Source organism: Triticum aestivum, chromosome 5A (assembly GCF_018294505.1).
Source record: "Triticum aestivum cultivar Chinese Spring chromosome 5A, IWGSC CS RefSeq v2.1, whole genome shotgun sequence".
NCBI classification, from domain to species: domain Eukaryota; kingdom Viridiplantae; phylum Streptophyta; class Magnoliopsida; order Poales; family Poaceae; genus Triticum; species Triticum aestivum.
In genome coordinates this window covers 244,971,269-244,985,263 of record NC_057806.1, presented here as the reverse complement: position 1 = coordinate 244,985,263, position 13,995 = coordinate 244,971,269, and positions in this window count along the sequence as shown.

The window sequence follows — 13,995 nt, the reverse complement described above, 5'->3', positions numbered from 1 at the left end:
CTAGACCCTAGAAATCTACTTCACAATAAATATATGGCAGGATATTTTAGCAACTAATCGAGCGTGGCATGCCATGTCAGCAAAGCAGATTGAGTGCAGAACAGGGCAAGGAAGCTTCTTAAGGAGAGCATATTGATTGTAAACTATTTCAACAAACAGTGAGATTAACAGTGTCTATCAGCTAACAAGCGCTACTCCGACATGCACGGGGCCTCAGTCTAGAATGCACGTACCGTGAGAGAAGCTGACCACTGTGTGTCTCCAAAAGAACATCGCCAGTGGTGGCGACACGGTTGGAGGATGGCAGTCTACGAGAGCATACTGTGGGAGCGAGAGGATCGTCGTGCGTCCCCTCGATGAACCACGGCGCCGACGTATCAGCACGACGAGGAGAGTGACTTTGGCGGAGCGAATCGAGTGGAGGGGGCCGGGGGGAGGGGGGTTTGGGGAATATTATTGGCTAATTGGCCAAAGGGCAGTTGAATTTGGGATTTGGGGCAATGTGTTTGGGGGGGTCGCGCGGTGGGCGGGGGAGTTTGGCGCATGGTCGGTGTCTCCGAATGCAATCCCACGTGTCAGTGAAGAGGCAAGCCGAAGCATGTTCCATTTGCGTGAGCCGTGTGCAGGACCGACCGTGTGAGGGGTGCAATGCAACCGAGATGATACGTCTCCAACGTATCTACTTTTCCTAATGCTTTTCCTCTTGTTTAGGACTCTAATTTGCATGATTTGAATGAAACTAAACACCGGACTGATGCTGTTTTCAGCATAACTACCATGGTGTTGTTTTTGTGCAGAAGTAGAAGTTCTCAGAATGGAACGAAACTTTGCGAGGATTTTTTATACAATAAAAGAGAAATTGTGGAGCCAAGAGCCACGTGAGGGGGCACCTGGGTGGGCACAACCCACCAGGGTGCGCCTGTCCCCAGGCGCGCCCAGGTGGGTTGTCCCCACCTGGTGGCCCCGCAAACCTTGAAACTGATACTATAAAATCCTATTTTCCCAAAAAAATATAGAGAAAGAATTATCATGATCCACGAGACAGAGCCGCCGTCACCTCTTGTTCTTCATTGGGGGGGCCAGATCTGGAGTCCGTTTGGGGCTCCAGAGAGGGTGATCTTCGTTCTTCGTCATCACCAACCATTCTCCATCGCCAATTCCATGATGCTCCCCACCGATAGTGAATAATTCCTTCATAGGCTCGCTGGTCGGTGAGGAGTTGGATGAGATTCATCATGTACTCTAGTTAGTTTTGTTAGGGCTTGATCCCTAGTATGCACTATGTTCTGAGATTGATGTTGCTATGACTTTGCCATGCTTAATGCTTGTCACTTTGGTCCCGGGTGCCATGATTTCATATCAGAATCATTTATGTTATCACCATTATATGCATGTTCTAGATCCGATCTTGCAAGTTATAGTCACCTATTACGTGTTATGATCCAGCAACCCCGGAGTGAAAATAGTCGGGACCACTCCCGATGATGACCGTAGTTTGAGGAGTTCATGTATTCACCGTGTGTTAATGCTTTGTTCCGGTTCTCTATTAAAAGGAGGCCTTAATATCCCTTAGTTTCCAATTGGACCCCGCTGTCATGGGAGGGTAGGACAAAAGATGTCATGCAAGTTTTTTTCCATAAGCACGTATGACTATTTACGGAATACATGTCTACATTATATTTATAATTGGAGCTAGTGCCGTATCACCCTAGGATATGACTATCACATGATGAATATCATCCAACAAATTACCGATCGAATCCCTAAGAATTTATCTTATATTGTTCTTGCTAAGTTACTACTGCTATCATTACTGTTGCACTTGCTACAGAACTATTGCTATAACTGTTACCGTTACTATTACTGCTGTCACTATTACCAAAACTATCATACTACTTTGCTACTGATCACGTTGCTGTAGATAATTAATCTCCAGGTGTGGTTGAATTGACAACTCAACTTCTAATACCTTCAAATATTCTTTGGCTCCCCTTGTGTCAAATCTATAAATTCGGGTTGAATACTCTACCCTCGGAAACCGTTGTGATCCCCTATACTTGTGGGTTATCAAGACCTTTTTCTGGCGCCGTTGCCGGGAACATAGCTATATTTGTTGAGTCACTTGGGATTATTATCAATTTATCACTCTAAAGAATCTGAAGGATGCTAAGACTAATATTTATCCCTCTAAGATGAGGAGAGGTAAGGAACTGCCATCTAGTTCTGCTTTAGATTCACCTTCTGTTATAAGTAAACTTCCAACACCACCACATGCTATTACTCCTGATATGTCGCAAGTTATTGATGATGCTACTTCTGCTATGCATGATACTTATGATGATGCTAGTAATTTTCTTGATGATAATGATGTGCCACTTGGTGATTTTCTTAATGAACAAATTGCTAGAGTAAGACAACATGATGTTGTTGAATCTGATGATGAGCTTGAAACTGGAAATCTTGGGACACCTACTAGAACTATCCCTCCTAGATATGAATTTCCTAAGGTATTGGAAGGCTATGTTATGAATGAAGAGACAACTAGAGATATTCTTGCTTGTAAGGATAGAGATTATCTAGAGAATTACTATGCAAGTATGAAGAAAAATCTTTGAATGCTAGAATGCAATATGATCCTAAGCTTGCTACCTCACCTATCTTTATTGATGATAAGGATTATGAATTCTCTGTCGACCCAGAGTTAATTACTTTGGTTGAATCTGATCCTTTCCATGGTTATGAAACTGAAACTGTAGTGGCACATCTTACTAAGTTTAATGACATAGCCACCCTTTTTACTCATGATGAGAAAACTCGCTATTACTATATTCTCAAATTATTTCTGTTCTCATTAAAGGGTGATGCTAAAGCTTGGTACAATACTCTTGCTCCTGGTTGTCTGTTTAGTCCCCAAGATATGATTTATTACTTCTCTGAAAAATATTTTCCTACTCATAAGAAACAAGCTGCCTTACAAGAAATATTTAACTTTGTGCAAATTGAAGAAGAGAGTCTCCCACAAGCTTGGGGGAGGCTTTGCCAGTTACTTAATGCTTTGCCTAATCATCCTCTTAAGAAAAATGAAATACTCGATATCTTCTATAATGGACTAACAGATGCTTCTAGGGACTTCCTAGATAGTTGTGCTAGTTGTGTTTTCAGGGAACGAACTATTGGGCAAGCTGAAGAATTATTGAATAACATATTGAAAAATTATAATGATTGGACTCCTCCTGAACCACCGTCTAAACCCACTCCAAAGAAGAGGGGTATATTATATCTCAGTCCTGAAGATATGCAAGAGGCAAAGAAATCCATGAAGGAAAAAGGTATTAAAGCCGAGGATGTTCAAATTTTACCTCCTATTAAAGAAATACATGGGCTTAATACACCACCACTGCCTAAGGTGGTAGAGGTAAATTCTCTAATGAAATTCAATGATAATGATAATCCTCACAATATGCACCCTATCCAATGCCTTTATGAGTTTGAAAACTATATTAGAAAACAAGATCACTTCAATGCAAATGTTATGAAACAATTGAAATACAACTTTGATATGATTGCTCGCTTGAGTGACTTGTTATTTAGAATCTCAAATGATGTTAGAGGTGTTGGAAAGCATGCTTCTATGGTACAAACCCAGTTAGAACAAGTTGCTAAATCTCAAAGAGAGTTGCTAGATGAAATTAACAATAACATACATGACTTTGCTGTTAGAGTTGCAACTAGAGGAGGTAAAATGACTCAGGAACCACTTTATCCTGAGGGACACCCAAAAAGAATTGAACATGATTCACAAAGGAACAACACCACTGCACCTAGTCCTTCTAAAAAGAAGAAGAAAATGAAAAATGAAAGGACTTTGCATGCTTCTGGTGAACCTGAAATAGAAAAACCTCCTGATAATGATAATGATGTTTCTATTTCTGATGCTGAAACTCAACCTGGTAGTGAACACTCACCTTCTGATAATGAAAAATATAATGATGAGGTTCATAAAGATACTCAAACAAATAGTAAAGAACCAGACAATGATGTTGAGATAGAACCTCCAATTGATCTTGATAACCCACAACCTAAAAATAAAAGGTATGATAAAAGAGACTTTATTGCTAGAAAACACGGTAAAGAAAGAGAACCGTGGGTTCAAAAACCTATGCCCTTTCCACCTAAGTGTAGGATTGAAAGTATGTATAGAGGGGGGTGATTAGACTACTTGACCAAATAAAAATCTAGCCTTTTCCCAATTTGAAGTCTTGGCAGATTTTAACAACTTATCACAAGTCAAGCAATCAACCTACACATGCAAATCTAAGAGTATAGCAGCGGAATGTAAATCCTTGCATATGAAGGTAAAGGGGAGGAGTTTGGAGGGAGCAAACGCAATGTAGACACGGAGATTTTTGGTGTGGTTCCGATAGGTGGTGCTATCCTACATCCACGTTGATGGAGACTTCAACCCATGAAGGGTAATGGTTGCGCGAGTCCACGGAGGGCTCCACCCACGAAGGGTCCACGAAGAAGCAACCTTGTCTATCCCACCATGGCCATCGCCCATGAAGGACTTGCCTCACTTGGGTAGATCTTCACGAAGTAGGTGATCTCCTTGACCTTACAAACTCCTTGGTTCAACTCCACAATCTTGACAGAGGCTCCCAAGTGCACCTAACCAAACTAGGACACACCACTCTCCAAATGGTAATATATAGTGTGTTGATGATGAACTCCTTGCTCTTGTGCTTAAAATGATAGTCTCCCCAACACTCAAATCTCTCTCACGGATTTGGATTTGGTGGAAAGATTATTTGTGAGTGGAAAACAACTTGGGGAAGGCCAGAGATCAAGATTCTTGTGGTTGGATTGGAATATCTTGGTCTCAACACATGATTAGGTGGTTCTCTCTTAGAAAATGATTGCTGGAAGTGTAGGCATGTTCTGATAGCTCTCGCCACGAACGGAGGAAGTGTGGAGCAGTATATATAGCCTCCACACAAAATTTAACCGTTACACACAATTCACCAAACTTGGTGGGACCGAATAGTCAAACTCGGTCAGATCGATTTAGTTCAAAATGTGAACGTTAGGATTTTCGGTGGGACCAACATGTCAACTCGGTGGGACCGATTTCATTAGGGGGAGGGCATAACGTAATCTCGGTGAGACCAGTCATATGAACTCGGTGAGATCTATTTCTGTAATAGGCAAACAGAGAGTTGGTCAGGCAAACTTGGTGGGATCGATCGCTCATTTTACTAAGACCGAAACGTTACGAAAAGGAAACAGAGAGTTTGCATTGTGAACTCGGTGGGACAGATCGCTCATCTCGGTTAGACCGAAACGTTATGAAGGAAACAGAGAGTTTGCAATCCCATCTTAGTGAGACCTAGATCCCTATCGGTGAGACCGAACTGATTAGGGTTTCTGGCTATGGCCATGTCAAACGAACTCGGTGGCACCGGATAGATCAAATCGGTGGGGCCGAGTTTGACTTTTGGTTTGAGACATGTGTGGATATGAGAAAGTGGTTGAGGGCTTTTGGAGCATATCACTAAGCATTTTGAGCAAGCAAGCCATTAAGCAACACCTCATCCCCTTTTAATAGTATTGGCTTTTCCTATGGACTCAATGTGATCTTGGATCACTCAAATGAAAATGTAGAGTCTTGTGCTTAAGCCAATATGTGTCCTTAGAATTTTGAGGGGTCCACATCTCTAGTCCATGCCATGCCAATCATTGAACTTTCTGAAATGATCATCTTGAAAGAGTATTAGTTCAATGAGCTATATGTTGTTAAGAATTACCCTAACCACCCAGGGATTAGTTGCATTTTCAATATCCCCCTTTTTGGTAATTGATGACAACATATAGATCAAAGCTCTGACAAATGATAATAAGACTAAAATGTATCGTCGCTTTGAGAAGTATGTGATAAGCAAGAGCTCCCCCTAAATTTATGCATTATTTGAATTTTTCTTTTGAATGCAAATGCACAATCAATTAGAACCATGGGTTACTCTTCCATGCCACATACATCTTGGTGGAGCGCTCAAAATGATAGAATATGAAATATGCACTCATCACCAAGGCAAAGTGAATGATCATACATGAGAGATAAATAATATCATCATCCAAGCACAAGCATTAACGTATGATATGATCAAACAGATGACCATACAAGTATCTCACACACAACCATAAAGTAGCATCCAAGCAAGCAAACAAATAAGTATCAAACAAGTGGCAAATGAGGAAAAAAGAAGCAAATCTCTCTCTCTCTCTCTCTCTCTCTCTCGAAGCCTATGATCTATACACTTTCTCCCCCTTTGGCGACAAGTTATCAGAAAGCTCGAAAATGCATAGTGCTATGCGACTCTCTAGTCTTGATCTTCGGGAGGTGGCGTGGAGAGGACTCCTAGGACAAATGCATCTGTTGAGGTTGTTGGAGCTAGTGGAGTTGCAACCGAAGGGGAAACTGAAGTTGTGGCTGCAGGTGCTGACATAGTAGATCTTGTGTCTATCAAAGACACTGCTGCAGATCTCTGTGCCCTAGACACTCTCTGAAAAGCTTCAGTGGTAGCTTTCCCTTTCCTTTCTTCAGCTTCTTCCTGGAGCTGCTCAACAGCTGTTTGCATTTCTGTCACCTTCAAGTCAAGATCATAGAACTTTGTCTCAATGATCCTCTCAAGACTCTCTTGATTCTGAGTCAGGGTGGCCAATCCTTTATCAATCCTCAAAGCTGCTTGAATAAGATATCCAAGTTGATCTTGCTTTGACTTGATGAAAACTTGTGAAGCCTCTTCAGCACCTGGCATCTTGGTTGCCTTCTCTGCTTTTGCTTTCTCCCTCTTCTCTTGAGCCTCTACTGATCTAGGATCTTCAGCATCCATGACAACTATGTTGTCCTCAAAGTCAGGCCTCAAGGGAAGGTGTTCTTTATCCAACAAGTATGTGCCTGTGCCCATCTTGGAGTTGATGAACATCTGGATGTGTGGAGCATACCCACATGATCTCTTTTGGTCAGCAGTTGTCCTCTTGATTGTCTAAACAATCAAACTCATCACCTTGAATTTCTGGGGCACATCAAACAACTGAAGCAAATTTATGGAGTGGCATCTAATCATCTTGTGATCTCCTGATTTGGGCAACAAGGTGTGCCTCAAGATGGTGTTAATAGTGGCCAGTCCAGACAACAGATAATATACAGAGCCTAGCTTATGTGTCTCCAAGGCTTTGTCAGGAATTTCCTTGTACATATTGGACATGGAGTTGTGATCTTTCTTTCTCTTGGCATAGACATCTATGTCATCCTCAAGCTCTACAGGGGCATTGGTTAGTTTGGCCCACTTAGCAACTGTAGATTGGTACCTTGTACATTTAGACACCCATACAATCCTTCCATTTGGATAGAAATGAGTTGTAGAATAGAATTGCATAATGATCTCATCATTCCACTTGGTCAGTTTCTGACCCACAAAAGTGTCTACTCCATTGAGTCTGAAACTTTCATGCACTCCTGGGAAGTGGTCTTCATTGTTGTCGATGTATTTCTAGTCTACCCACTTCATGTCACACACTATGGGCTTCTTATCCAACAGAATTGTCTCATAGAAGTCCTGCTGCTCCTTGGTGTGAAATCTATAGTCCACAACAGTCCTTCTCCTCACAGCATAAGGGTCTGATTTTCTCCACTTGTTCTCATCAAAATGATATGAGTGAAGTATGTTGGCGGAGTCACCCACAAGAACTCTCTAGTTCTTCTTCTTCGGGATCCACATCAACTTGATGGGAATCCTTGGAGTTGTTGTCGTACTTGATGAAGTAGAACTTGATGTAGTCTTGGGAACCCAATTGACCAAGGCCTTGGGAGCTTCTTCAAATGCATCAATCTCCTCTTGAAGCTTGTCCTTGCCTTTTTGCTTGTGGTCTTGTGGTGGAAGATCATCATGAGCTTGTGTTCCCTTGAAAGAAGTAGGATCATACTTCTCTTGTTGAGGAAAAAACTTCATCTTTGGGTATTGATCTTCTTCCCACTCAACTCCATTGGCATTGAATTTTCGTTCAAAACCAACACCTTGATTCTTCTGGTTCCTTCCTTGCTTGCGTACAATTTCCTCAAATTGCTTACTTCCGGCAAGGCTCTTGTAAACACATTTCTCTATAATTCCCTTCAATAAGCTATTTTCTTGCTCATGTGTAACTTGGCTAAGAGAATCATTAGTGGAATCAAGAGAACTACTAGAACCAACAACATTGGATTTAACATGATTATTGTTACTTCTAGAAGAAGAATCTTTCTTACGCTTGTTGCTAGATTTTACTTGTGGCATGTAAGTAGACAAGAGTTAACGCTTGGAAATGTAAGAAGAACTTTCCTTGAGAAGATCATCATTGATTGCTTTTAAGAACCCATTCTCTTGCTCAAGGTTGAGCTTTTCAAAGCATAGCTTCTCATGAGTCTTTAAAAGCTCTCGATGATCTTCCAAGGTAGTTTCATGAGCTAACTTAAGAGTGTTTAGTTCTTTAGTTAGACACTCATTCTCCTTCTTATCATCCTTATTCACTTTATCTTTATTAGCATGATTAATAGCAAGTTCATCATAGTTTTCATCACTAGAGTTGTCAACAAGTAAATTATCATCACTATTGAAATCAACATACTCGGGGTGTGATACCTTCGGGCCTTTAGCCATGACGCATCTTCCAATTCCTTCATTTGGTGAGTCAAATATGTCATAGGAGTTGGTTGACACAAGTGCTATACCGGCAACACCTGCATCTTGAGTATATTCCGAGTCGGAGTGATAACTTCTCTCAGAATGATGGTCGGAGTCGGAGTCGGATACCCATTCACCAATGTGAGCTTGATGTCTTCAGTTTGTGTAGCTCCTTGATGACTTGTCCTTCCTTTCCGAATCCTTGCTTCTGCGAGAGGTTCTTCGTTCATAACGATCATATCTACTCCTTCTCTCTCTTGGAGATGATTCTTCTCTTCTACTTCTCCTTTTTGGTGAGTCTTCTCTTCTTTTGTAGGAGCCATACACTCATTGGAGTAGTGTCCGAGTCTTCCACAATCGTAGCAATTAAGCTCACAACTAGAAGATCTTTTGTCACCGTAGGACCTTGACTTGCAACTTCTTTCTTTGCTTCTACTCTTGTAGAACTTGTTGAAGTTCTTCACCATTAGGATCAATTCCTCATTGAAGGCTTGTTTTTCACTTGATGATGTAGGAGCATCACATGAGGCTTTGTAAGCTCCACTTGACTTGTTGTGAAGCTCTTCTTTATCCTTGAGTGACATCTCATGAGCAACAATTCTACCAATGAGTTCAGTTGGCTTGAGATATTTGTAATTGGGCATCATTTGGATCAATGTGCACACGGTATCATATTTTCCATCCAAGGCTCTTAGGATCTTCTTGATGATGAATCTGTCGGTCATCTCCTCACTTCCTAAGCCGGCAATCTAATTTGTGATGAGAGCAAGCCTAGAGTACATTTTAGCGATACCTTCACCATCCTTCATTTTGAACTTGTCAAGCTGACTTTGAAGCACATCCAATTTGGATTCCTTGACGGAGTCGGTACCTTCGTGCATATCAATCAAAGTATTCCAAATTTCCTTTGCATTCTCAAGATGGCTGGTTTTGTTGAATTCTTCGGGGCACAATCCGTTGAAGAGGATGTCGCAAGCTTGAGCATTGTATTGTAGCATCTTCAATTCTTCTGTAGTAGCTTCACGATTCGGTTCTCTCCCATCAAAGAATTCACCTTGCAAGCCAATACACACAATAGCCCAAACGGTGGGGTTATGTCCAAGAATATGCATTTTCATCTTATGCTTCCAACTAGCAAAATTAGCACCATCAAAGTAAGCACCTCTACGGTGGTAATTTCCCTCGCTACACGCCATACTCTCCTAGGTTGTGAAACCAAGGCTATGATCACCAAAGATATGGAAATCAAGGAAAATGGAGACCAAAGCTCTGATACCACTTGTAGGATCGAAAGTATGTCTAGAGGGGGGTGATTACAGTACTTGACCAAATAAAAATCTAGCCTTTTCCCAATTTGAAGTCTTGGCAGATTTTAACAACTTATCACAAGTCAAGCAATCAACCTACACATGCAAATCTAAGAGTATAGCAGCGGGATGTAAATCATTGCATATGAATGTAAATGGGAGGAGTTTGGAGGGAGCAAACGCAATGTAGACACGGAGATTTTTGGCGTGGTTCTGATAGGTGGTGCTATCGTACACCTGCGTTGATGGAGACTTCAACCCACGAAGGGTAACGGCTCCGCGAGTCCATGGAGGGCTCCACCCATGAAGGGTCCACGAAGAAGCAACCTTGTCTATCCCACCATGGCCATCGCCCATGAAGGACTTGCCTCACTTGGGTAGATCTTCACGGAGTAGGTGATACGTCTCCAACGTATCTATAATTTTTTATTGCTCCATGCTATATTATCTATTATTTTGGACATTATTGGGCTTTATTATCCACTTTTATATTATTCTTGGGACTAACCTATTAACCGAGGCCCAGCCCAGAATTGCTGTTTTTTTGCCTATTTTAGGGTTTCGAAGAAAAGGAATATCAAACGGAGTCCAAACGGAATGAAACCTTCGAGAACCTGATTTTCTCACCGAACATGATCCAGGAGACTTGGACCCTACATCACGAAACAAAGGAGGAGGCCACGAGGTAGGGGGCGCGCCTACCCCCCTAGGCGCACCCTCCACCCTCGTGGGCCCCCTGTTGCTCCACCGACGTACTCCTTCCTCCTATATATACCTACATACCCCCAAACGATCAGATACGGAGCCAAAACCCTAATTCCACCGCCGTAACTTTCTGTATCCACGAGATCCCATCTTGGGGCCTGTTCCGGAGCTCCGCTGGAGGGGGCATCCATCACGGAGGGCTTCTACATCAACACCATAGCCTCTCCGATGAAGTGTGAGTAGTTTACTTCAGACCTTCGGGTCCATAGTTATTAGCTAGATGGCTTCTTCTCTCTTTTTGGATCTCAATACAATGTTCTCCCCCTCTCTTGTGCAGATCTATTCGATGTAATCTTCTTTTTGCGGTGTGTTTGTTGAGACCGATGAATTGTGGGTTTATGATCAAGATTATCTATGAACAATATTTGAATCTTCTCTGAATTCTTTTATGTATGACTGGTTATCTTTGCAAGTCTCTTCGAATTATCAGTTTGGTTTGGCCTACTAGATTGATCTTTCTTGCAATGGGTGAAGTGCTTAGCTTTGGGTTCAATCTTGCGGTGTCCTTTCCCAGTGACAGTAGGGGCAGCAAGGCACGTATTGTATTTTTGCCATCGAGGATAACAAGATGGTTTTTTTTATCATATTGCATGAATTTATCCCTTTACTTCATGTCATCTTGCTTAAGGCGTTACTCTGTTTTCATGAACTTAATACTCTAGATGCATGCTGGATAACGGTCGATGAGTGGAGCAATAGTAGTAGATGCAGGCAAGAGTCGGTCTACTTGTCTCGGACGTGATGCCTATATACATGATCATACCTAGATATTCTCATAACTATGCTTAATTCTGTCAATTGCTCAACAGTAATTCGTTCACCCACCGTAAAATACTTATGCTCTTGAGAGAAGCCACTAGTGAAACCTATGGCCCCCGGGTCTATCTTCATCATATTTATCTTCCAATACTTAGTTATTTCCTTTGCTTTTTCCTTTGCTTTTATTTTACTTTGCATCTTTATCATAAAAATACCAAAAATATTATCTTATCATATCTATCAGACCTCACTCTCGTAAGTGACCGTGAAGGGATTCACAACCCCTTATCGCGTTGGTTGCGAGAAGTTATTTGCTTTGTGCAGGTACTAGGGACGCGCGCGCAACCTCCTACTAGATTGATACCTTGGTTCTCAAAAACTGAGGGAAATACTTACGCTACTTTGCTGCATCATCCTTTCCTCTTCAAGGAAATCCAACGCAGTGCTCAAGTGGTAGCAAGAAGAATGTCTGGCACCGTTGCCGGGAAGGTTCGCGCAAGTCAAGATTTGACTCCCGATAACGAGCCATTTCTGGCGCCGTTGCCGGGGAGTCTACGCAAAAGTCAACATACCAAGTACCCATCACAACCCTTATCTCCCGCATTACATTATTTGCCATTTGCCTCTCGTTTTCCTCTCCCCCACTTCACCCTTTTTATTCGCCCTCTCTTCTTGCTCGCCTTTCTTCCGCCATGTCTGGATCAAGAAGGGTTGGGGGTTCTCTCCAAAGTTTTAGTACTTTAGACAACCCTTCTATCCTCGCTAAGCTCATAAATAAGGATACTATGGAAAAACCTACCGGAGTTATCGATGAGAATCTTAATAATTTTGATGAAGATGATTCTGGAATTTTTCATTATTTACTTGATGAATCTTTGAAAGATGCTTGGTATAGACTATTAAGGATCAGGGCTAGCTATGTGCCTCAATACCAAATTGAAGTTTACTTAAAAAGCTTTTATATTGCCCTTCCTTCTTATTTTAAGCATGTCTTAGATTCTATATTTGAAGAAGGTTTTCTTGAAGGGGATGTCGTAGACACTTATGAAACAATGAAAACCATATTTGGGCACCCCATGAATGAGAAAGTTGAATCTACATCTCTTTTGCTCTCTTACCAATATGAATCTATTAAAGAGATAAAGGCTAGCCTAGATACAAATTTCCGTAACATACTTAATATTTCCTCTACCATTAATAGCCATGTGCTCTATCAAAATAGAAGGATTAATTCTATAGATAGCAAGTTTGCTCTTTTCTTTCCTAATACCAAAAATGGCAATACCTAGATCTATCCTTGCTTCTTATGCCTAGCTAGGTGCGTTAAACGATAGCGCTTGAGGCAAACCAATTTTATTTTTATTCCTTGCTTTTTGATCCTTTTTAGTAATAAATAATTTACCTAGCATCTGTTTTGGTTGTGTTTTTGTGTTTAATTAGTGTTTGTGCCAAGTAGAACCGTTGGGAAGACTTGGGGAAAGTCTTGATATCTTGCTGTAAAAAACAGAAACTTTAGCACTCATGAGAACTGCTGCCATTTTTATTTGGAAAGTGCTATTTAGTTAATTCTTTTTGCAGATGATTAATATATAAATTCCTCACGTCCATAAACTTATTTTAGAATTTTTGGGGTTACAGATCTTGCGCTAGATACATATTACTACAGACTGTTCTGTTTTTGACAGATTCTGTTTTTCGTGTGTTGTTTGCTTATTTTGATGAATCTATGGCTAGTAAAATAGTTTATAAACCATAGAGAAGTTGGAATACAGTAGGTTTAACACCAATATAAATAAATAATGAGTTAATTACAGTACCTTGAAGTGGTCTTTTGTTTACTTTCGCTAACAGAGCTTACGAGATTTTCTACTTTAAGTTTTGTGTTGTGAAGTTTTCAAGTTTTGGGTAAAGATTTGATGGATTATGGAACAAGGAGTTGCAAGAGCCTAAGATTGGGTATGCCCATGGTACCCCCAAGATAATCTAAGGACACCTAAAAGCCAAAGCTTGGGGATGCCCCGGAAGGCATCCCCTCTTTCGTCTACTTCTATCGGTAACTTTACTTGGAGCTATATTTTTATTCACCACATGATATGTGTTTTGCTTGGAGCGTCTTGTATTATTTGATTATTTATTCATTAGTTTACCACAATCATCCTTGATATACACACCTTTTGAGAGAGTCATGCATAATTTGGAATTTGTTAGAATACTCTATGTGCTTGACTTATATCATTTGAGTTATATAGTTTTGCTCTAGTTCTTCACTTATATCTTTTAGAGCACGGTGGTGGATTTGTTTTATAGAAAATATTGATCTCTCATGCTTCACTTAGATTATTTTGAGAGTCTTAAATAGCATGGTAATTTGCTTAAATAATCCTAATATGCTTGGTATTCAAGAATAGTAAAACACTTTCTTATGAGTGTGTTGAATGCTATGAGAA